The sequence below is a fragment of the Myotis daubentonii genome, chromosome 8, assembly GCF_963259705.1.
Source record: "Myotis daubentonii chromosome 8, mMyoDau2.1, whole genome shotgun sequence".
Lineage (NCBI taxonomy): Eukaryota > Metazoa > Chordata > Mammalia > Chiroptera > Vespertilionidae > Myotis > Myotis daubentonii.
This window is the reverse complement of record NC_081847.1, coordinates 83,230,312-83,251,917: the sequence shown is the minus strand read 5'-3', so window position 1 is coordinate 83,251,917 and position 21,606 is coordinate 83,230,312. Positions and strand designations below refer to the sequence as shown.

The window sequence follows — 21,606 nt, the reverse complement described above, 5'->3', positions numbered from 1 at the left end:
TTGCAGGGGGAAAAAATATAAAGATATCCATTGAAAGCGTGCACAGAAGAGCCTCAGCTGGTGTGGCTCAGTGAAGAGAGCATTGGCCTGCAGACTGAAGGGTCCCAGGTTCGATTCCAGTCAAGGGCACATGCCCATGTTGCAGGCTCCATCTTCAGTGGGGGGTGGGGGGGTGTGCAGGAGGCAGCCAATCAATGATTCTCTCTTATAGATGTTTCTCTCTCTCCCTCTCCCTCCCTCTCTGAAATCAATAAAAATATTTATTTTTTTTAGAAAGCACGTACAGAAGACTTCCTTCATAGATATATTCTCAGATATTTAATAACTTCCTATAGACTCAGAACTGTAAAAAAGGACCATGATTAATGGGATCTTATCTAAGAGCAACCATACAGGAAACCCTCCTGAGGGTTTTGACATAGCAATGTATAAAATCATTGAGCATTCAACATAAGAAAGCCTTGCCTTTCAATTTTACCACTTTCAATTATACCTCCTGTGAGCAACAACCATCATTAACCATTCTTTAACACCACTACCCTGACACAAACTTGAATGAATAAACAAACTGTATTGTCCTTCCTGATGTGACAAATGCAAACTGAAGTCGTTTTTTGTTACAAGTTTATGTTGCTACAGGCACTTTCCGTTGAAACCACAAGCTGACACAAGCACAGCCCATTAAATTAAATTGCTTCTAGGCAAGATTTTGCTTTACAGTCATGTAAAATGGGAATTGCTAATTGCTAACACTCCTGCATCTGTTTATTTCATATCACGACCCTAGAACTCTAAGAAATACAAAGAGCTAATACCTCAAACAGGATATATATGAACCAGTTAGCTTACACTGATTTTCCACGTGTAGTATTAAATTCATGAATTCCTACTTTGCTCTCTTGCACAAAACAATATTCTAATCTAATATTTAGACAAAAAAGCAACTTTGGAGAGGGTCAGTGTTTTACTGACAAAACAAGAATGATTTTTCCCACTAGAGTAGAGGCTATAACACTTCGTCAAAGAAATTTAAGTTAAAAACAAAACAAAACAAAAAACACCTTATAAGTGATCCTGTCTATTCCCTTGCAATTCAGGATGGTCCAAATAGAATACCTGTTTTATCTAATCTAGCTTCAAATAACAAGTGATAGGGCTTACGTATACCAACTTCCCTTGAGAACATTATTTCAAATTGAATTTATGGCATAGTATTTTCAAAGATTAAGTTTACTATAGTCTATTTTATTTAAAATTGATAATAAAAATTCTGTCTATATCTGTGACCAACAGAAGTATCCAACATAAAAACAGTCCACAAGAAACACACTAGCCCTAACCAGTTTGGCTCAGTGGATAGAGCGTCGGCCTACGGACTCAAGGGTCCCAGGTTTGATTCCGGCCAAGGGCATGTATCCTGTTTGTGGGCACATCCCCAGTAGGGGGCATGCAGGAGGCAGCTGATCGATGTTTCTCTCTCATGGATGTTTCTAATCTCTATCCCTCTCCCTTCCTCTCTGTAAAAACTCAATAAAAGATATTTTTTAAAAAATATATAAAAAAAAAGAAACACACTAAAGTTCTACCTTTCAGATGAGTCTGCTTATTTTCAATATTTAAAGTCTTTCCCACTTCCCGCCACCCCCCCCCCAAAAAAAATCTATACTCACAAATTTTCAAAAGTACCAGTAAGTGGGTGTTAGGCCACTATAAAACAAACTTGGGTACTAAGTTCTCTGCTCTTTAAATCAAAATTGATTCTGTCCTCTAAGTTTTTTTCTTTTCTAAGAAACATTTTATTTAAATATTAGCACAGAAAAGTCTACACACACCATAAGTATGCAACTTATCCTGGTAGCTCAGTTGGATAGAGCATCATCCCCATACACCAAAGTTGACTCCCTAGTAACAGCACATACAAAAATCAACCAATGAATGCATAAATAAGTAGAATAATAAATGGCTGTTTCTCTCACCTCCTCTCTCTCTAAACTCATCTTTAAAAAAAAAAAAAAAGAAGTGTGTAACTTCATGGATTTTTTTTTTTAATTCACATATCTATTTAGTAAGCACACAGATACAAAATATTTCCAAAATCCTAAAGCCTTCCTGCTACCTCTGGTCATTCATTACTGCCCCTCAAAAGTAATCATTACTCTGACCTTTATCACAAACCAATTCTTCCTGTTCTTAACCTTCAAGATGATATAAATAAGTGGGGAGATATTCTGTGTTCATGGATTGAAAGACTCATTATTGCTGAGATGGCAATTCTTCCCAATTTGATCCATAAATTCAATGTATTCCCAATCAAAATTCCAGCAAGGAATTTCGTAGATAATGACATATGGGTCCTACATTTATGTAGAAAGGCGAAAGACCCAGGATAGTCAACAAAATATGGAAAGTTGGAGGACTGACACTATCCAACTTCAAGACTTATAAAGCTACAGTAATCAAGCCAGTGTAATTCCAGCCAAAGAACAAATACATAGATCAATGGAACTGAATATAGAGAGCCCAGAAATAGACCCATAGTTAAGTGACCTCTGGCAAAAGAGCCAAAGTAATTCAATGGAAAAAGTCTCCTCAATAAATGGTGCTAGGACAACTGAACAGCCACATTGAAAAAAATTAATCTAGACACAGACCTTTAAAAAAAAAGTTTCTATTGATTTTAGAGAGAGAAATGGAGGATAGAAACATCGAGGAGAGAGGATCATAGATCCTGCACGCTTCCTACTGGGGATCGATCCCACAACCCAGGCATGTGTTCTAACCAGGAATTGAACAGTGGTAACCTCTTGGTTCAACACTCAACCACTTTGCTGGACCAAAAATCAATAAAGACATATCCTCAGATGAGAATTTAAAAAAAAAAGCAGTAAAAAGCCAGTACACAAAGGGAGAAAAATAGTGCTCAGTTATCAAATGAGTTCCTAGATCCAACTAGGCCAGAAGCCAGTTGCATATTGAACTTATCACAGTTAAATGAACCTACTAAATCTCATTTTTGCTTTTTTAAAAAGGCATGTAAAGCTACTTTGTATGTGTCTGTGCACACACTACAGTTATCTTCTGCATAAATATTTTCATAAGAGCTAGGGTCATAGCATACAGAAAAACCACTGCATTAATGGCTCTACTTGTAGACTTTATGAAAAAGGCAACATAAGAACAATTTGCATTACCGTGGCCTTTGCTTCTCAGCATTGGAACACTAGTGCTTCTAAGTGGCACTACTGGTGCTGTTGATCAATTTTAGATGCAGCATAAATACTCAACCATGAATTAATTATCCAAGACCTCAAAGTTTTCAAAAAGTTTCAAGTGATATTTTAAAAAGCAAAAAGATAAAAGGCGCCGAAACCGGTTTGGCTCAGTGGATAGAGCGTTGGCCTGCGGACTGAAAGGTCCCAGGTTCGATTCCGGTCAAGGGCATGTACCTTGGTTGCGAGCACATCCCCGGTGGGGAGTGTGCAGGAGGCAGCTGATCAATGTCTCTCTCTCTAATCGATGTTTCTGACTCTCTATCTCTCTCCCTTCCTCTCTGTAAAAAATCAATAAAATATATTTTAAAAAAGAAAAAAAAAGATAAAAGGCAATTTCAGCTTAAAATAAAACCCACTAAAAGACTGCTTCAGACACTAGTGATTAAAAAAAGATAAAATTGATCCATCCAGCGTGGCTCAGTAGTTGAGCGTCAACCTGCGAACCAGGAGGTCATGGTTCAATTCCCAGTCAGGGCATATACCCACCCAGGACCAGGTTGTGAGCTCAATCCCCAGTATGGGGTGTGCAGGAGGCAGCCAATCAATGATTCTCATCACTGATGTTTCTATCTCTCTCTGAAATCAATAAAAATATATGTATATTTTAAAATCAATGAATGTTTTATTGCATTATTTGTAGGATTTTTTTTAAGTTGTAATTTTAAAAGTGGTCTATCCATACTAACATTATCTAAACAATTCTATTTAGGTTTGGGGAACATTTTTATTATTATTATTATTATTATTGATTTCAGAGAGGTAGGGAGAGGGTTAGAGAGATAGAAACATCGATGAGAATCATTGATTGGCTGCCTCCCGCGCGCCCCCTAATGGCGGGGATTGAGCCCGCAATCCGGACACGTGCCCTTGGCCAAAATCGAACATGGGACCCTTTAGTCCACAGGCCCCCCCAACACTTTATCTACTGAACTAAATAGGCTAGGGCTGGGGAACACTTTAATTATTTTTATTAATTATGGCTCATAGTTAACCTGAAAAGTATAATCCTCATTTCTAAGAAAAGAACATGTAGGTCAATAGCCAAGATATATTTAGAAAAATTTAGACAGGTATATTTAGAACAGTTTCTGAATTTCCAACCTGCTTCTTAAGCTAAGACTAGATCACACTACACAAGTAGCTTCCTCTAACCAAAATAAAAGTTCTGAACTTCTGAATCTTGTAAAAGTTAAATTAGGTTACATATTTAAAAGGTAAGGTTTTAATATAGACCCCTTTAAAACACATTTTCCTAATGTATTTGAAGTATGTCATTTAAAATTTGGCTTTCCAAAAAAATATACAAGAATATATATTTTATATAAATTAAGGCATACCTACATTTTACACTTCAGAAAGTAAACAAAACTTCTTTGAAAATTTTTACTAAAAACAAAACATCCATTGTTTTGATTAATTTTATACAAACTACACAACCACCATTTTTTGTTATCTTTATATTGGAAAAAAACTGTAGTTTCCCATGTGTTTATTTTAAATTATGCCCAAGGCACACCAAATGGTTAATCAATAAAAATAAAAACTATGCAATATAAAGTGAGAAAGAGTTGCCCTGGCCAGTGTGGTTCAGTTGGATGGGTGTTCAACCTGTGCACGGAAAGGTTGCCACTTCAATTCTGGACAGAGCACATGCTCTGGTTGTGGGCTCAATCCTCAGGAGAGGGTGTGTGGGAGACAACCAATTGATGTTTTGCTCTCACATCAATGTTTCTCTCTTTTCTCTCTCTAAAATTCAATTAAAAAAATAAATGAAGAGGGAGCAGTTATTCAACAATAGAGTTGCAGTTTAAATAGCCTCCAACAATCTACTAATAAAAGCCTAAGTGGTCCTGTGCCCTCGCCCTCACAAGATGGTGGCCGCGCGGCGCCGAGGCGGGGCCTGGGAGCCACTCCACACAGTGAGGCCTGGGGGTCCCAGGCTCCTCATGGCAGGTCGCGGCAGGGGAGGGCGGTTGTGGACGATCAGGTAGGCAGGGGAGGGCAGTGTGGACGAAGGGGTGGGGGGGGGGCTCTAGTCTAGTATAAACACATTTTTAAAAGTTATTTTTTAATGGGCTTAGCTTCAAAACCCTTAGCTGACTTACAGTTTAAATATTCAACTATGCATGTTTACTGCTGAATCTGAGTCAAAAATGATGCATTCCTAGCACTAAAAATTAAAGCAATTGGACTATATTTTAAACTGCTGTAAAGACACTTAGCTCTTGCACTAGCTGGTTTTGCTCAGTGGTCAGAGCATCAGTTCAAGGACTGAAGGGTCGTGAGTTTGATTCCCATCAAGGGCACGTACCCACATTGCAGGCTCAATCTCCAGTGCTTGTTGGGCATGAGGGAGGCAACCAATTGATGTGTCTCTCTCACATAATGTTTCTCTTTCACTGTTTCTCTTCCTCTCTCCCATTCTCTCTAAAAATCAATGGGAAAAATATATATGTCCTCAGGTTAGGATTAACAAAAAGAAAACAAACAACAAAACAAACCCACTTACTTCTTAAATGGCTGGGACTTTTTAAAAAAAATAAAGCCATGGAACTGCCTACAGCAGTGGTTCTCAACCTTCCTAATGCCGCGACCCTTTAATACAGTTCCTCATGTTGTGGTGACCCCACACCATAAAATTATTTTCGTTGCTACTTCATAACTGTAATTTTGCTACTGTTATGAATCCTAATGTAAATATATAATATGCAGGATGTATTTTCATTGCTGCAAACTGAACATTACTAAAGCATAGTGGTTAATTACAAAAACAATATGTAATTATATATGTGTTTTCTGATGGTCTTAGGTGACCCCGGTGAAAGGGTCGTTCGACCCCCAGGTTGGCGACCCACAGGTTGAGAAACGATGGCCTACAGGAATATAGCTAACCTTAGAATTTTGCCTTCTAGTTAATTATGTAAATGTTTTCACTCACTCCCCTCAGCCCCATTATATTACAATCTCCTTAGAGGGAGATTAGGTTAAAACAGGGATTATTATGTTAATCATCTTTAGTTCACTCACAGTTCCTAACACATAATATTTAATAAGTATTTGAATTGATGAACTCAATCACTTTTAAAAATCACCAAGACTACTAATGAGGGGAGAACCCAGATGGCGGCATAGGTAAACACCGGAGATTGCTGCCTCGCACAACCACTTCAAAAATACAGCTAAAAGACGGAACAGACATCACCCAGAACCACAGGAAGGCTGGCTGAGGGGAAATTCTTCAACTAGAAGGAAAGAGAACAGCATACCGAGACTCAGAGGAGGCACAGTACGGAAAACACAAAGGTGCGGAGGTGCGCATGGAGCGGGCTGGCGGCTGAGGGTGCGGTTGGATTTCAATCGGGACTGAGTCTCAGGCTCTGAGCTCCAGTTCTGGGCGAGTCTCTAGGGACCCAGACTCAAACGGGAGAAGCAGGACTGTCTGGCATCAGTCGGAACTCGAGGGCAGCTTTCTCTCCGAGGTTTGCAGTGGTTACTGGGACTCTGAGAGGCAGAGCCTCTGGGAACGGGACTGAGAGCAGCCATAACTGCTCGCTCCGCCCGCCCTGTTTGATCCCCTGCGGCCCGCCCCGCCCAAGCCCTGCACAGAGCCATTTGCCAGATAGACTCAGGCAAGGGCTAGATTAGCACCTCCCTAGAGGACAGAAGTTCTCCCACTGCAGACACAGCTGATTCTCACAGCCAGTTGGCCTGGAGGTCAAATCACCCCCAGTATTACCTACAACAATCAAGGCTTAGCTACAACAAGACTGCGCACAAAGACCACTAGGGGGTGCACCAAGAAAGCATAAAAAATGCGGAGACAAAGAAACAGGACACAAATGTCGATGGAGGATATAGAATTCAGAACCATACTTTTAAGGTCTTTCAATAATCTTCTAGAAACTGCCGATAAACTTAATGAGATCTGCAAGAAATCTAATGAGACCCTTGATGTTGTGATAAAGAACCAACTAGAAATTAAGCATACACTGACTGAAATAAAGAATATTATACAGACTCCCAACAGCAGACCAGAGGAGCGCAAGAATCAAGTCAAAGATTTGAAATGAGAAGAAGCAAAAAACACCCAACCAGAAAAGCAAAATGAAAAAAGAATCCGAAAATACGAAGACAGTGTAAGGAGCCTCTGGGACAGCTTCAAGCGTACCAACATCAGAATTATAGGGGTGCCAGAAGATGAGAGAGAGCAAGATATTGAAAACCTATTTGAAGAAATAATGACAGAAAACTTCCCCCACCTGGTGAAAGAAATAGACTTACAAGTCCAGGAAGCGCAGAGAACCCCAAACAAAAGGAATCCAAAGAGGACCACACCAAGACACATCATAATTAAAATGCCAAGAGCAAAAGACAAAGAGAGAATCTTAAAAGCAGCAAGAGAAAGAAACTCAGTTACCTACAAGGGAATACCCATACGACTGTCAGCTGATTTCTCAACAGAAACCATGCAGGCCAGAAGGGAGTGGCAAGAAATATTCAAAGTGATGAGTACCAAGAACCTACAACCAAGATTACTTTATCCAGCAAAGCTATCACTCAGAATTGAAGGTCAGATAAAGAGCTTCACAGATAAGGAAAAGCTAAAGGAGTTCATCACCACCAAACCAGTATTATATGAAATACTGAAAGGTATCCTTTAAGAAGAGGAAGAAGAAGAAAAGGGTAATGATACAAATTATGAACAACAAACATGCATCTATCAACAAGTGAATCTAAGAATCAAGTGAATAAATAATCTGATGAACAGAATGAACTGGTGATTATAATAGAACTAGGGGCCCGGTGCACGAAATTCGTGCACTGGGTGTGGGGGGGGGGGGGAGTGTCCCTCAGCCCAGCCTGCCCCCTCTCACATATGGGAGCCCTTAGGCATTGACCCCCATCACCCTCCAATCGCAGGATCGGCCCCTTGCCCAGGCCTGATGCCTCGACCAGAGGCGTAGACACCCATCACCCTCCGATCGCCTGATCGGCCCCTTGCCCAGGCCTGACGCCTCCGCCAGAGGTGTCAGGCTTGGACAGGGGACCCCCATCTCCCCCTGATCACTGGCTCTGGCCCCCGCTCAGGCCTGAGGCCTCTGGCCCAGGAATCATGCCTGGGCAGGGGACTCCCATCTCCCTCTGATCACTTGCTCCATCCCCCGCCCAAGCCTGACGCCTCTGACCCAGGCTTCAGGCCTGGGCAAGGGGACCATCATATCCCCCCAATCCCCGGCTCCGCCCCCCACCCAGGCCTGATGCCTTGGCCAGAGGAGTTGACCCTCATCACCCTCCGATCACCAATCACCGGATCAGGCCTGAGGCCTCCGGCAGAGGTGTCAGGCCTGGGCAGGGGACCCCCAGCTCCCCGCGGTTGCAGGCTCCGCCCCTGCCCCTGCAGGAAGCCTCGGGCTGAGGCGTCCGGCCCGGGCAGCGGGGACCTGCAGCTGCAGTGGCCCCGCGATCGTGGGCTCCGCTTTAGGCCCAGGCAAGGGACCCCTAGCTCCCGGAACTGCCAGCTTCGACCGTGCCCAGCTCCCATCGCTGGCTCCACCCCTACTTCCTGCTATCACTGGCCAGGGTGGCAAAGGCGCCTGATTCTCCGATCATGGCTGGGGGGCAGGGCAAAGGCGGCCCCAGGGCCGTCTTTGCCCTGCCCCCCAGCTCTTAGCTCCCCCCTGGGTTTCTGATCACTGTCAGTGTCAGGGGGCTTCTTCCTGCTTTCCCTTTCGCCTCCCTGCATTGTGCCTACATATGCAAATTAACCGCCATCTTGTTGGCAGTTAACTGCGAATCTTAGTTGGCAGTTAACTGCCAATCATAGTTGGCAGTTAATTTGCATATAGCCCTGATTAGCCAATGAAAAGGGTATCGTCGTACGCCAATTACCATTTTTCTCTTTTATTAGATAGGATCAGGGACATAGAAAGGGAATGGACTATTCTTGGGGGGGAAAGGGGTGTGGGAGATGCGGGAAGAGACTGGACAAAAATCATGCACCTATGGATGAGGACAGTGGGTGGGGAGTGAGGGCGGAGGGTGGGGTGGGAACTGGGAGGAGGGGAGTTATGGGGGGAAAAAAAGAGGAACAAATGTAATAATCTGAACAATAAAGATTTAATTTAAAAAAAAAAGACTACTAATGAAATCTTTTGTTTGCTTAAAACTAAGTACTACTGACTTGCATATAAAAATGTATTCCAGCCCTAGATAGTTTGGCTTACTGGATAGAGCGTCGGCCTGGAGACTGAGGAGTCCCAGGTTCGATTCCGGCCAAGGGCATGTACCTTGGTTGCAGGCACATCCCCAGTAGGGGGTGTGCAGGAGGCAGCTGATCAATGCGTCTCTCGGGTCGATGTTTCTAACTCTCTGTCCCTCTCCCTTCCTCTCTGCAGGAGATCAATAAAATATATTTTTAAAAATATATATACTAGAGGCCCGGTACACAAAAATTTGTGCATTCGGAGTGCAGGGGGGTGTCCCTCAGCCCGGCCTGTGCCCTCTCGCAGTCTGGGACCCCTCAGGGGATGACCACCTGCTGGCTTAGGCCCACTCCCCGGGGGGTTTGGGCCTAAGATGGCAATCAGACATCCCTCTGGCAGCTCGGCAGACCTCGGGGGATGTCCACTTGCCAGCGGGGAGTAGGCCTAAACTGCAGTTGGACATCCTTAGCGCTGCTGAGGAGGCAGGAGAAGCTCCTACCACCACCGCTGTACTGGCAGCCATCAGCCTGGCTTGTGGCTGAGCAGAGCTCCTCCCATGTGAGAGTGCCCTGACCACCAGCGGGCAGCTCCTGCATTGAGCATATGCCCCCTGGTGGTCAGTGTGGGTCATAGTGACCAGTCATTCCCAGTCTTTCTGCTGTTAGGGTCAGTTTGCATATTACCCTTTTACTATTTAGGATAGAGGCCTGGTGCACAGGTGGGGGCGGGCTGGTTTGCCCTGAAGGGTGCCCCAGATCAGGGTGTGGGTCCCGCTTGGGTGCCTGGCCAGCCTGGATGAGGGGATGATGGCTGTTTGCAGCTGTTCACACCCCCTTCAGGGTGGGGATCCCCACTGGGGTGCCTGGCCAGTCTGGGTGAGGGGCTGAGGGCCGTTTTCAGGCTGGCAGGCAACTGAACCTCCCAGCCTCTTTTTTTTTTATTCTGGGATTTATTTACCTTCTATACCTGTCACTGGAGCTGAGAGTTGTTGCCAGCTCTGAGGCTGTTGCCGGCTGAAAGCAGGTATCTGGCTAGGTTTGTTTAGCTTCTATAATTGAAACTCTGTTGCCATCACTGGCGCTCTAAGCTCTGAGCCTGCTGGCGGCTGAAAGCAGGTTTCTGGGTTTGTTTAGCTTCTATAATTGCAACATTGTTGTATCTGGAGCTCAGAACTGGGCTGCGGCAGGTGGGGAACCTTGGCTTCCTCCGTCACTGGAGCAAGCAAGCCTCATGTTCGCTTCAACTGCCTGGCTGCCGGATGCCATCTTGGTTGGCAGTTAATTTGCATATCTCGCTGATTAGCCAATGGGAAGGGTAGCAAAGTTACGGTTAATTACCATGTTTCTCTATTATCATATATATATATATTTTCCAGCCCAGCCAGTGTGGTTCAGTGGTTGAGTGTCAACCCATGCACCAAGAGGTCAACTGTTCTATTCCTGATCAGGGCACATGCCCAGGTTTTGCATTTGATCCCCAGTGGAGGGTGCATGTAGAAGAGGCAGCCAATCAAAGTTGATGTCTCTCACTGATGTTTTCCGCCACCCCCGCCTCTTTCTGAAATCTATAAAAACATATTAAATATATAGATATGTTTTCCCATTACAAAGAATCAACATAATTTCTGACAATAACTCTCCTTTTATCTTTCCACATCCTAAATAATAAAGAGCTAATATGCAAATGGTCATCACACCCTCACCCTATCACCCAGTAACAGCTCAGACACTCAACACTGGGGAGAGAGGAATGGGGACCAGCCAGGCTACTGCCCGGGAGAGGGACATGCCGCACGCCATGCAGTCCCAGACAACAGCGGCTGGGGCTGCGGCCCGGGACAGGGACAAGCCGCCCACCCCACAGTCCCGGGCACCAGCGGCTGCACCTGTGTCTGTGGCCCAGGAAAGGGACAAGCCGCCTGTCCCACGGTCCCAGACATCCACCAATGGGTCCCAGATTGGAGAGGGTGCAGGCCGGGCTGAGGGGACCGACCCCGCCCACCCACCCCCCCGCCGTGCACGAATTTTGTGCACCAGGCCTCTAGTAAAAACATAAGACAAAACTGACACATTGCTAATAGTCTAATAAAACTGTTTCCTTACATTTATATGTATTATAAAAAGATTGTGCATTTATGCATAAAGATGCAAAAAACAGATACTACAAAACCGAAGAAGAGCAGTATCTTACTAAGAAACAAAATTAAGCCCTACCTCCCCAGATATTTAGGTCTAGAACAGCAGTTTTCAACCTGTGGGTTGCAACTCCTTTGGGGGGTCAAATAACCTTTCACAGGGGTCGCCTAAGACCATTGAAAAACACATATATAATTACATATTGTTTTTGTGATTAATCACTATACTTTAATTATGTTCAATTTGTAACAATGAAATTGGGGGTCACCACACCATGAGGAACTGTATTAAAGGGTCACGGCATTAGGAAGGTTGAGAACCACTGGTCTAGAAGATTATATTGCATCTGTAACAGTGATGTTCCCAAATCTTTTGAAATATAAAAATTAACCCCTTTTTAATTCTTATTATAAATACTAACTTAATGATAACAGTACCCTTATCTTAAACAAACACCAATATTACAAAACAAATTCTCATTTCGAAGGACATTTTCCCAATTTTGAGTCAGGATCTGGGGTTAGTTTTTTCACTCAGAAGTTGTAGCCTGGATAATGTGGAACAGCGCAGGAACCAAAGATCAGGACTGAATTAAAAACACTACAGAATTACAATATAGAAAATGGCTCTTTTCTCCACAGCAACTCTTCCCTTCATTTAGCTCTCAAAGAGGTTGAACAGGCTATAAATAAGATACAATATAAAAAACTCAGAACTAGGAATGATAAAAGGCATTTAGAGTGAGAAAATATGAGTAATAAATTAATGGAGCTAGGCAATAAGCATCAACAGCTGCTAACACCACAGAGAACCAAACATTATGCGCTTCCTGATACAAGTACTCAGCATCATCTTTAAAGCATTTTTCCCCTCAAAGGAAAAAATGAGAGAGAATATACCTCATAGAAACCATATTTGATCAAGCCTCTAAACCTAATACCAATTAACAAGAAACCCAGGGGGGCAGAGGAATGTGTTTAATAACACCATAGGAATGTAAGTGGCAAATTCAAACTGGGAAAACTCTTGTTTATTCAACAAATTATTTGCCAGGAATAAGAAACGGAAGGGAACCTATAGATTATAAAACAATGCACAGACCTTATTTGACTCGTGATTTGAATTACTGTAAAAACACATTTATAAAATATAGAAATCTGAACCCCAAATATCATATTAAGAAATTACTGCCCCAATTATTTTTCAGTGTGATAATAGTTATTTGGTATTTTTTCCTTCAAGAGTTAAGAAACTGGAGTGCTAAAAGGTTAGTGTACAGAAAGGGATCACTAAAAATTAATGCAGCTCAATGATCTAGCTTAAGCGAAACTAAAATATAAATTCTGAGATTGCAACCATGGGAAGAGAGTTTTGCTTGCTTGCCAACCAACTTTTCTTCACTGATATAAGCTCTATAAATAGGTCAAGAGTGATAATGGCTGCTCAAATCACTTCATGTGGCAGATACTACTACTACTGACATGTATCTGGCCCAGTACCAGGACTGCGTATAAAATAGCATCAAATAAGAAGGCAAGGGTGTTATCAAATGCAAAAAATGCACAGTGGCTAATGAAAGGACCTCTAAAAACTCAAAAGCACCAATAGTGTAAATCAAGAATAATTTAAAACACAGGTTCTAGGTTTCCTCCTAGAATGCTGTTCAGGCCACTTTGTATCTCTCTCAGAAGACAGTACACATAAAGATGGATCACCACATGCTGGGACCTGAGGTCCCCAAAATATATGTTGCCAAAAACCTATCCACTATACATGCCCTCAGGCTCATGGCAAATTATTTAGTGGATTACAGTGCAGAAAAATAATGGGAAAGCTTTGATGATAAAATGTTGATTGAAGAATACACTATACTTTCCTATGCTGGGTTAAAACTAAGGCAGACAGGATACTACTTAAAATCTTAACCACATGAGGTTTTTGTTCTTAATACAGAAACGAAAACAGTCCTGTTTTCCTAGAGTTTTAGTCCACACCCAACTTCCCTCTCCCCAACAATACCTTTCTCTAATTATAAGACTAACAAAACGCTAACTCTGGACATCATAAAAGTGCTGTTGTTTTTTAACCAGACAACTCAGTAAAAAAACAACTTCCACTGATTGCTTTGATATCTTGTTTCCCTAATGCTAACCATGCTAATGAAAACTTTAATTTCTATATTACCTAAACACAATCCTAGTTCATCCAGTTTCATGGAAATGGGAAAAAAAGTGTTTGGGGGTTTTTTTGTATAAGTTTTAACAGATTTAATTTCATTCCTCTTTGAACAACAATCAGAACGGATTTACTAATACACTGACAAGAATTCCAGGCAGAGTCAAAAGTATTTTGTAAATGAACTGGCAGTTCAAAAAGAACATTCAAGACTCCAATCAGGACGTGGACACTGGGGCGGTGGAGGCTTGTCCTGGGAGGTGGGGGGAGGGGGTGTAAAGGAGACATATGTAATACTTTAAACAATAAAAAAGAAATTAATTTTTTTTAAAGACTCCAATCATTTCAAGCTTAGAGACCCATTTAAGAAAAGAGCTATCTTCCAATACCTTATTTAAAATGATTTTATAAAGGAAAAGATTAACTCCATACTATAGCTGTTTCATTATATAGTACTTTTTTCTCCTACTTTTCTTCTCTACATTTTAGAGCAGGAAAGAAACTTAAAAATCATCTAGAGCACTACATTTGAGTTCCCTGGACAGAAATTATTTCTTTTATCTTTGTACGAGGAGGAGGAGGAGGAGGAGGAGGAGGAGGAGGAGAAAAACATAGATGTGAAACACTGGTTACCTCCTCTAAGTGCCATAACTGGAGTTCAAACCCACAACCTAGGTATGTGCCCTGACTGATAATCGAATCTACAACCTTTTTTGGTGTATGGGATGATACTCCAACCAACTGAGCCACACTGGCCAGGGAAAGCAAGATAACTTACTTTTTTGTTTCACCCTGCTCCTTCTTTTACCACAAGGACATGTAGGCAGAGTGTGAAAAAACTGACTAAATGAACATCAATCCCACTTCTACTGAGAAAAACTGCCCACACAGAAGCTGAAAACACTGTTTATTGTACTTCCCTTAAATGCAATCATGAGTCTTTAAAGAGTAGAGGAAAGTAGGTAAAATTAAAGATAATGGCTAAGGATTATAAAAACTTCCGTGATAACAGTCAAATTTAAATTTAACAGATATTTGACAACTAAAAAATAACTATGAAAGAATCAACCCAAAATAAAAAAAATAAAACCATAAAATGTCAACTCACTGAAATGAAGGCTAAATCTTTCGCCCTAGCTGGTCTGGCTCTGTAAATAGAGCATCGGCCTGCAGACTGAAGGGTCCCAGGTTAGATTCTGGTTAAGGGCACATGCCCGGGTTGTATGCTTGATCCCCAGTGGGGGATGTGCAGGAGGCAGCCAATCAATGATTCTCTCTCATCATTGATGTTTCTCTCACTCTCCTCCCTTCCTCTCTGAAATCAATACACACACACACACACACACACACACACACACACACACATATCTATAGTAATAAAAGCATAATATGCTAATTAGACTGATGTCCTTCTGGACATCCTTCCGGACGACCTTCCAGGCGAAGCCGCAGCAGTGGGGGCTGAGGCAGAGGTGACCACCACAGCAGGAGGGGGCTGAGGCAGAGGCAGCCACCTTGGTGGTGGGGGCCAAGCCTCTTGCATCAATTTTGTGCATCGGGCCTCTAGTATATATATAAGCCCTAATCAGTTTGGCCCAGTGGATAGAGCAGCTGTGGGCAAACTACGGCCCACAGGCCGGATCCGGCCCGTTTGAAATGAATAAAACTATTGAAATAAAAGACCGTACCCTTTTATGTGATGATGTTTACTTTGAATTTATATTAGTTCACACAAACACTCCATCCATGCTTTTGTTCCAGCCCTCCGGTCCAGTTTAAGAACCCATTGTGGCCCTCGAGTCAAAAGTTTGCCCACCCCTGGGATAGAGCATCGGCCTGCGGACTGAAGGGTCCCAGATTTGATTCTGGTCAAGGGCATGTACCTTGGTTGCCGGCACATCCCCAGTAAAGATTGTGCAGGAGGCAACTGATCGATGTTTCTCTCTCATCGATGTTTCTCTCTATCCCTCTCTTTTCCACTCTGTAAAAAATCAATAAAATATATTTTTTTAAAAGAATGCCTATCTCATCTTTTATGTTCCTCCTGAGTTCCACCCCTACCCCCCAAAGAAATAATAACTCATTAGCAGACTAAGGTGCTGTTACTCTCACAACCTGGCCCTACCTCCTTCTACCCTACCTATCCTTCTATAAACTCAAGGCACTTGGACACACTTAACCATTCAAGATCATTAATACTCATGACTTTGCTGTTCTTTAGCCTGGAATGCACACCTGAAATCTACTTCAAACCTCAGGTTTAAATGTGTAAGTTCCTATACCATCAGGATCCTGTCAGTCTTATTCATCACTTCAGCTCTAGCAACTAGAGTACTACTGGCACACAGTAAACGATCAATAAGTTAGTACTGTAAGAATAAAGAGGTGCCACCTGAGTGTTTTGTTGTCTGTATTTTCTCAAAAGTTCTTCTCTGCCGAAACCGGTTTGGCTCAGTGGATAGAGCGTCGGCCTGCGGACTGAAGGGTCCCGGGTTCGATTCCGGTCAAGGGCATATACCTGGGTTGCGGGCACATCCCCAGTGGGAGATGTGCAGGAGGCAGCTGATCGATGTTTCTAACTCTCTGTCTCTCTCTACCTCTCTGTAAAAAATCAATAAAATATATTTTTTAAAAAAAGTTCTTCTCACTTTCTATAGTTTCGGCTTTCTACTCGGTTATTAATGTATCTATTTCATTTTTACTATTTAATTACAGCTACCCAAGAAACTTTATTTGGCCCCAAACTCTTTCCTAAATAAGAGAATACTGAAATCAGCATGGTTCAAAAGAAAACATACCATTGTACATTTTTCATCTGTTACAGGTTTTCTCAAGTATTGTCAATTCAGTAAACGTTTCCCTAGTTACATGCAGAAAAATTAGAAAATTCTAAAGTGATTTACCAAAGTTACAAACACAGGGTTTAGGTCTCCAGCATATACCAATTCCAAACTTTGAAGACAAAAAGCAAAAACATCTTAATTACCCATATATAAAGATTAGTTTATCTTTAGTACATCAGTCTTGGATAAATCATATAAATCGAAGATCCCAGCAAAATGACTCCTTGAAGAATGACTACACAAGCTCCCAGAATTTGCTAGTCATATAGTTAGGAGACTTAAGCTACCAATGTCACTTATGAAAATAGAAACCTTTGCCCTAGCCAGTTTGGCTCAGTGGATAGAGCATCAGCCTGCGGACCAAACGTCCCAGGTTTCATTATGGTCAAGTGCAAGTACCTAGGTTGCAGGCTCCTCCCCAGCAGACCCTGGTCAGGACCCTGCAGGAGGCAACCAATTGATGTGTTTCTCTCACATCAGTATTTCTCTCTGTCTTTCCCTCTCTCTTCCACTCTCCCTAAAAATCAATGGGAAAATATCCTCCGGTGAGGATTAACCAAAAAAAGAAAAAGAAAGAAACCTTTAAAGGACATACGTGCACTCAGTTCTAAGAAAACTGCATTAAATTAAAACTTAAAAGCTTAGCCTGCTGGTGTAGCTCAGTGGTTGAGCATCGACCTAGGAATCAGGAGGTCATGTTTCAATTCCTGGTCAGGGCACATGCCCAGGTTGTGGGCTCCATCCCCAGTGTGGGGGCATGCAGGAGGTAGCCGATCAATGATTCTCTCTCATCACTGATGTTTCTATCTCTCTCTTCCTCTGAGATCAATAAATAATATATTTTTTAAAAAACACCTAGAGCTGCCGAAACCGGTTTGGCTCAGTGGATAGAGCGTCGGCCTGCGGACTGAAGGGTCCCAGGTTCGATTCCGGTGAAGGGCATGTACCTGGGTTGCGGGCACATCCCCAGTAGGAGATGTGCAGGAGGCAGCTGATCGATGTTTCTCTCTCATCCATGTTTCTGACTCTCTCTTTCCCTTCCTCACTGTAAAAAAATCAATAAAATATATTAAAAAAACAACAACACCTAAAGCTTAGTTTTTCTTTAATATATCAGTCTTGGATAAATCATGAAGACTTTAACACAACGTATAGTGACACTCTTTGATAAATGCATTTAAGATTAATATGAATTAGTAATACTAAGAGCTACACTGTGAACTTAATATGATGCTAATTAACAATGAGAAAGTTTCCAGCTCAAAAATCCAGTCCCTCCTATTTTTTCACTAAAAGATGTCAGGAAAAATATTTTTCCCATTAAGAAATCATGTTTAGCTGATGCTCTAGGTAAAATTACCATGTTCCTCCCTTTCTAATTTGTATACACCTATTTTGAAGTTTACATCTATAATATTTACATTATGAAAAGGATGCGATTTTAAGTTTTAAGATTATAGTAGTAGCAAAAAGGATTCTAATTTAGAAATGTCTAAAAATATTATTTCTCATTTCATGGAACTGCAAGAAATTTCACTTAAGCTCTTTTTAAAGTAACATACAGATTATCACAGTAAATCTCATCTAGTTTCCTGAATTCAGACTTAATTCATAATTTTATATTTACTGAACATAAAGTACTCAACTAGACATTGTATTAGCCAGGTCACTCTGCCAAAATATTACACTTCCTATAAAAACAAAAACAAAAAAAAACGTTAGTGCTGTGACTCCTCGGGGCTTCGGGTAACAACTATCAATCGTAGGCCTCTAAAAATGACTGTTAACCCCAAAGGCAACGCTCTGCCTGGAAGAACCCAGATTGCCAGGGCCAGCAAAACTACACCAGACAGTTAAGAACCTCCGTCCTTAGATATCCCAGGAGAAGAGAGGGAGCCATTCAAACGGTTAGCATGTGCCTCGCGACACGACACAAGAAAAGCCTAAGCAAAACTGCCAGGAGAATTTGTCATTACGCGGGCCAACCCTGACACAGCACCATCAGTGGGACCTGCATCCGACTGGATGGAAGAATTCAGAAAGCAAAAGTTCAAGCAAGAAACCAAAAGCACATCCAACCCGGGATAAACCGCTCCAGCTGCGCCACCCGGGAGAACACGTTCAGACGCTCACTCCTCCGACCAGGGAGCATCTACTCCGTGACGGCGGAGGGGGCGATCTCCCAGGCAGAACGAGGGACGTGCAGCTGGTGCTTTTTGGGGGGGGGCGGGGGGGGGCTGCCCCGACAGTGCACTGAGGTCGGCGTCAGGAGACATACCGTAGGAAGTGCTACGGGAAAAGGAGAGAACGCCCTGGGAAGAGTCAGGGAAGACGATGATCTTTCACTTGGGGCTCGCCACCTCACATCCTCGCCGGTTTTCTAAATAAAGCTGACAAACGCACCCGAGGACACCCATTTTGGAGACTGACGCATCCCTCCCGTGGACCAGAGGCGTCTGCCGCCGGGAAGAAAGCGCCCGGAGGCAGCCGGCGCCGAGCCCGGGGCAGCCTTTCCTGCCTCCGAGGCGCCCGCAGCCGCGGCGCTCCGGCTGCCTGGCTCGCAGGGGCAGGGGCAGGGGCAGCTGTCGGCGCCAGGCACCGGCCGCGGGGCCGCGGAGTTGGCAGAGCTGCCGCCGCTTCCCCCGCCCGCCCGGGCGCCGGAAAGTTGCACGAAGGCAACTCCAGGGCCATAAAGTCGCTCCGCCGCGCGGCCCACGGACTGCGGCACCTCCAGCCTCCTCTCAGCCCCCCGGGAGGGAACGCGCCTCGCCCGGGCCCCAAGCGGTCCCGGGAACGGGAGGGGGGCTCGTTCCGCCACCTCGGCCGAGCCGGAGGACAAGGGGGTCACCAGCGGCGGGCGAGCGAGCGAGCAACCCCTCTAGGCTGTCCCTACCCGGGCCGCGGCTGCCGCCAAGTCCCGGTGCGAACACCCGGCGCCCGCCAGCGGGCCCGTCACAACCCCGGCGGGCGCCGCAGGTCCCTCACCCGCGCGGCCCGCCACCCTCCGACTCAACCCGGCCCCTCCCCGAGACCCCGGCCAGGCCGTTGCCCTGCGCCCCTTCCCGCCTCACCTGCGCTCCGCGGCGGCGCCGCACCTCCGCGTCCGCTCCGCGCGCCCCGTCGGGGCACGCACCGACCCGGCCGGGACTCTCCGGGCCGCGGTGACTAGGGCCGCGACGGCCACTGCCGCCTTCTCCTCCTCAGCACAGGCCCCGGCGGCGAGCGCAGAGCTGCAGTCAGAGCCCAGCCGGGGCCGAAGGGAATCTCGCCGCCTCCGCAGGGTCCACCACCACCTAGTCCCAGCACTCGTCCGCGCCGCCCGGAGAAAATGTCACCAGAGGCCGTTCGGCTCGGCGCCTCACTTCCGCCCGGAACCACAGAGCCCGCGGGGTCGGCTAGAGCGGCCGCACCGGCGGGAATCTCCAGGGGCCGGAGCGGGAAGCCGAAGGCCAGCCAGACAGCGCCACCTGGCGGGGAGGAGCGCGCGCTCCTCCCGCTGCAGAGAGCCGGGCGCGCAGTCAGCGGCTTCCCGGGATTTCCCCCCCGCATTTTCCTCCACCTGGTTAGGCAGCTCCGTTCCAGAAATCTTTCTTGGAGGTTCGAAAAGCCAGCCAGTACAAACTATAGGCCATACCCTAAGAAAAGGACAGCGCTACCTTTTCCGTGCGCAGCTCCGTACTCACCCCTCCTGAAGCCTTCCTGAGCGAAGCTCGTGGCGTCTGAAAGCTTGAATAACTCCAACAGGAAGCAGCTTTCTCTCCCCACTTTTTCGAGGATGCCCACCTCGGCGCGGGGATACTCGGCTCTGCTCTTCTCACGCAGTGCCGTCAACATCCCGTTCAAGTTTCTGGACGGGAACCTTGCAGGCCTCACAGATAGACCGCCACCTGCTGGCGATACAGGGTGCGCCAGGGAAACCCGCTCCGCCCACCCCTAGGCGCGCTGCAGACACCCCAAATTCCACCTGGGCACTCCACTGCGGAGTCCAGAGTCACTCTGACTTGCAGTTCTCCCGGGGGAGGGTGGCGCACGGGCGCACAATATGAATTGTCGCGGCCTGAGATGGAAGAAACGTGAGGGACTCGGGACCCGGAGGGAGGATGAAGTGGGCACAGGCCACCTGGCAGCTACAAGAGGTGCTGAGAACAAACCACACTGTTCAAGTATGGCCAAGAGGCTGAGCTCCCTACAAGCAGGATTTCGAGAGATAAATAAATATGGGGTTTGAGGAGAAAAATGTTAAAGGTATTTACGTTTTCAGGAGCTGTGCTGGGACCTGGTGTGACAGTCCCTCCCTAGGAGGAGATTATGAAAACAGGGCGCTGGCCCCATACTCCCATTAGCGTCAGTCTCATCTTTAGACCCAGCCTTCAAGCTCCCCCCAGATCACTTATTTATTCCGACTGCCTGTATGCCCGGGAGTTTTCCATCCCGAACTAAAGGAATAAGCTGATAAAATAATTTTATAATAATAGCTAATGCTCATTGAACGCCTACTATATGCCAGCCACTGGACTATGCATTTCAATGGATTCATTCATTTAATCTTCACACCCCTATGAGTGTGGTGGTATGACTAGCCCATGGTGACAAAGCTGGAAACTGCAGCACAGAGTGGCAAAGGGACCTGCCCAAGGTCACACATCAGTGGCAAGACTGGACTCCCACGCAGCCCAACTCCAGACCCTGCTTTCTCCACCACTATCACCAGCTGCCTCCTTGAAATTAACTGAGAACAGACTGGGTGCCAGATACACATTGTGTCTATGTAGGTTATTTCACTCATTTGTTTGTTTGTTCATTTATTTATTTCCCTGCTACCTTCCTCCTCCAGGAATTTGAGATCTTGTGAGTTCTCACAAGAGCCCAGATTCTTTCAGGAGAAACAGAAAAGAAAATAACTACTCAGATCAAAGCTGTCAGTCTCGGAATGAATGAATGAATGAATGAATGTGGACTAGTACATTACATTTTATTT

At 44.7% G+C, this 21,606-nt stretch overlaps 1 protein-coding gene across 4 annotated transcripts in view; it reads right to left on the bottom strand.

Annotated features, from left to right (window-relative positions):
- The window catches only part of ARK2N (arkadia (RNF111) N-terminal like PKA signaling regulator 2N), a 79,580-nt gene extending 59,131 nt beyond the window's left edge, over positions 1-20,449 (bottom strand). For 2 of the 4 annotated variants that reach the window (XM_059707218.1, XM_059707217.1), the window contains exon 1: positions 19,700-19,973. The gene's annotated coding sequence lies outside the window, so the exon portion shown is untranslated. Of the gene's footprint in view, positions 1-19,699; positions 19,974-20,311 lie in introns of those variants that run through there. The other 2 variants (XM_059707219.1, XM_059707220.1) reach the window with 2 other exon arrangements.
- Positions 20,450-21,606: the final 1,157 nt, after the last annotated feature.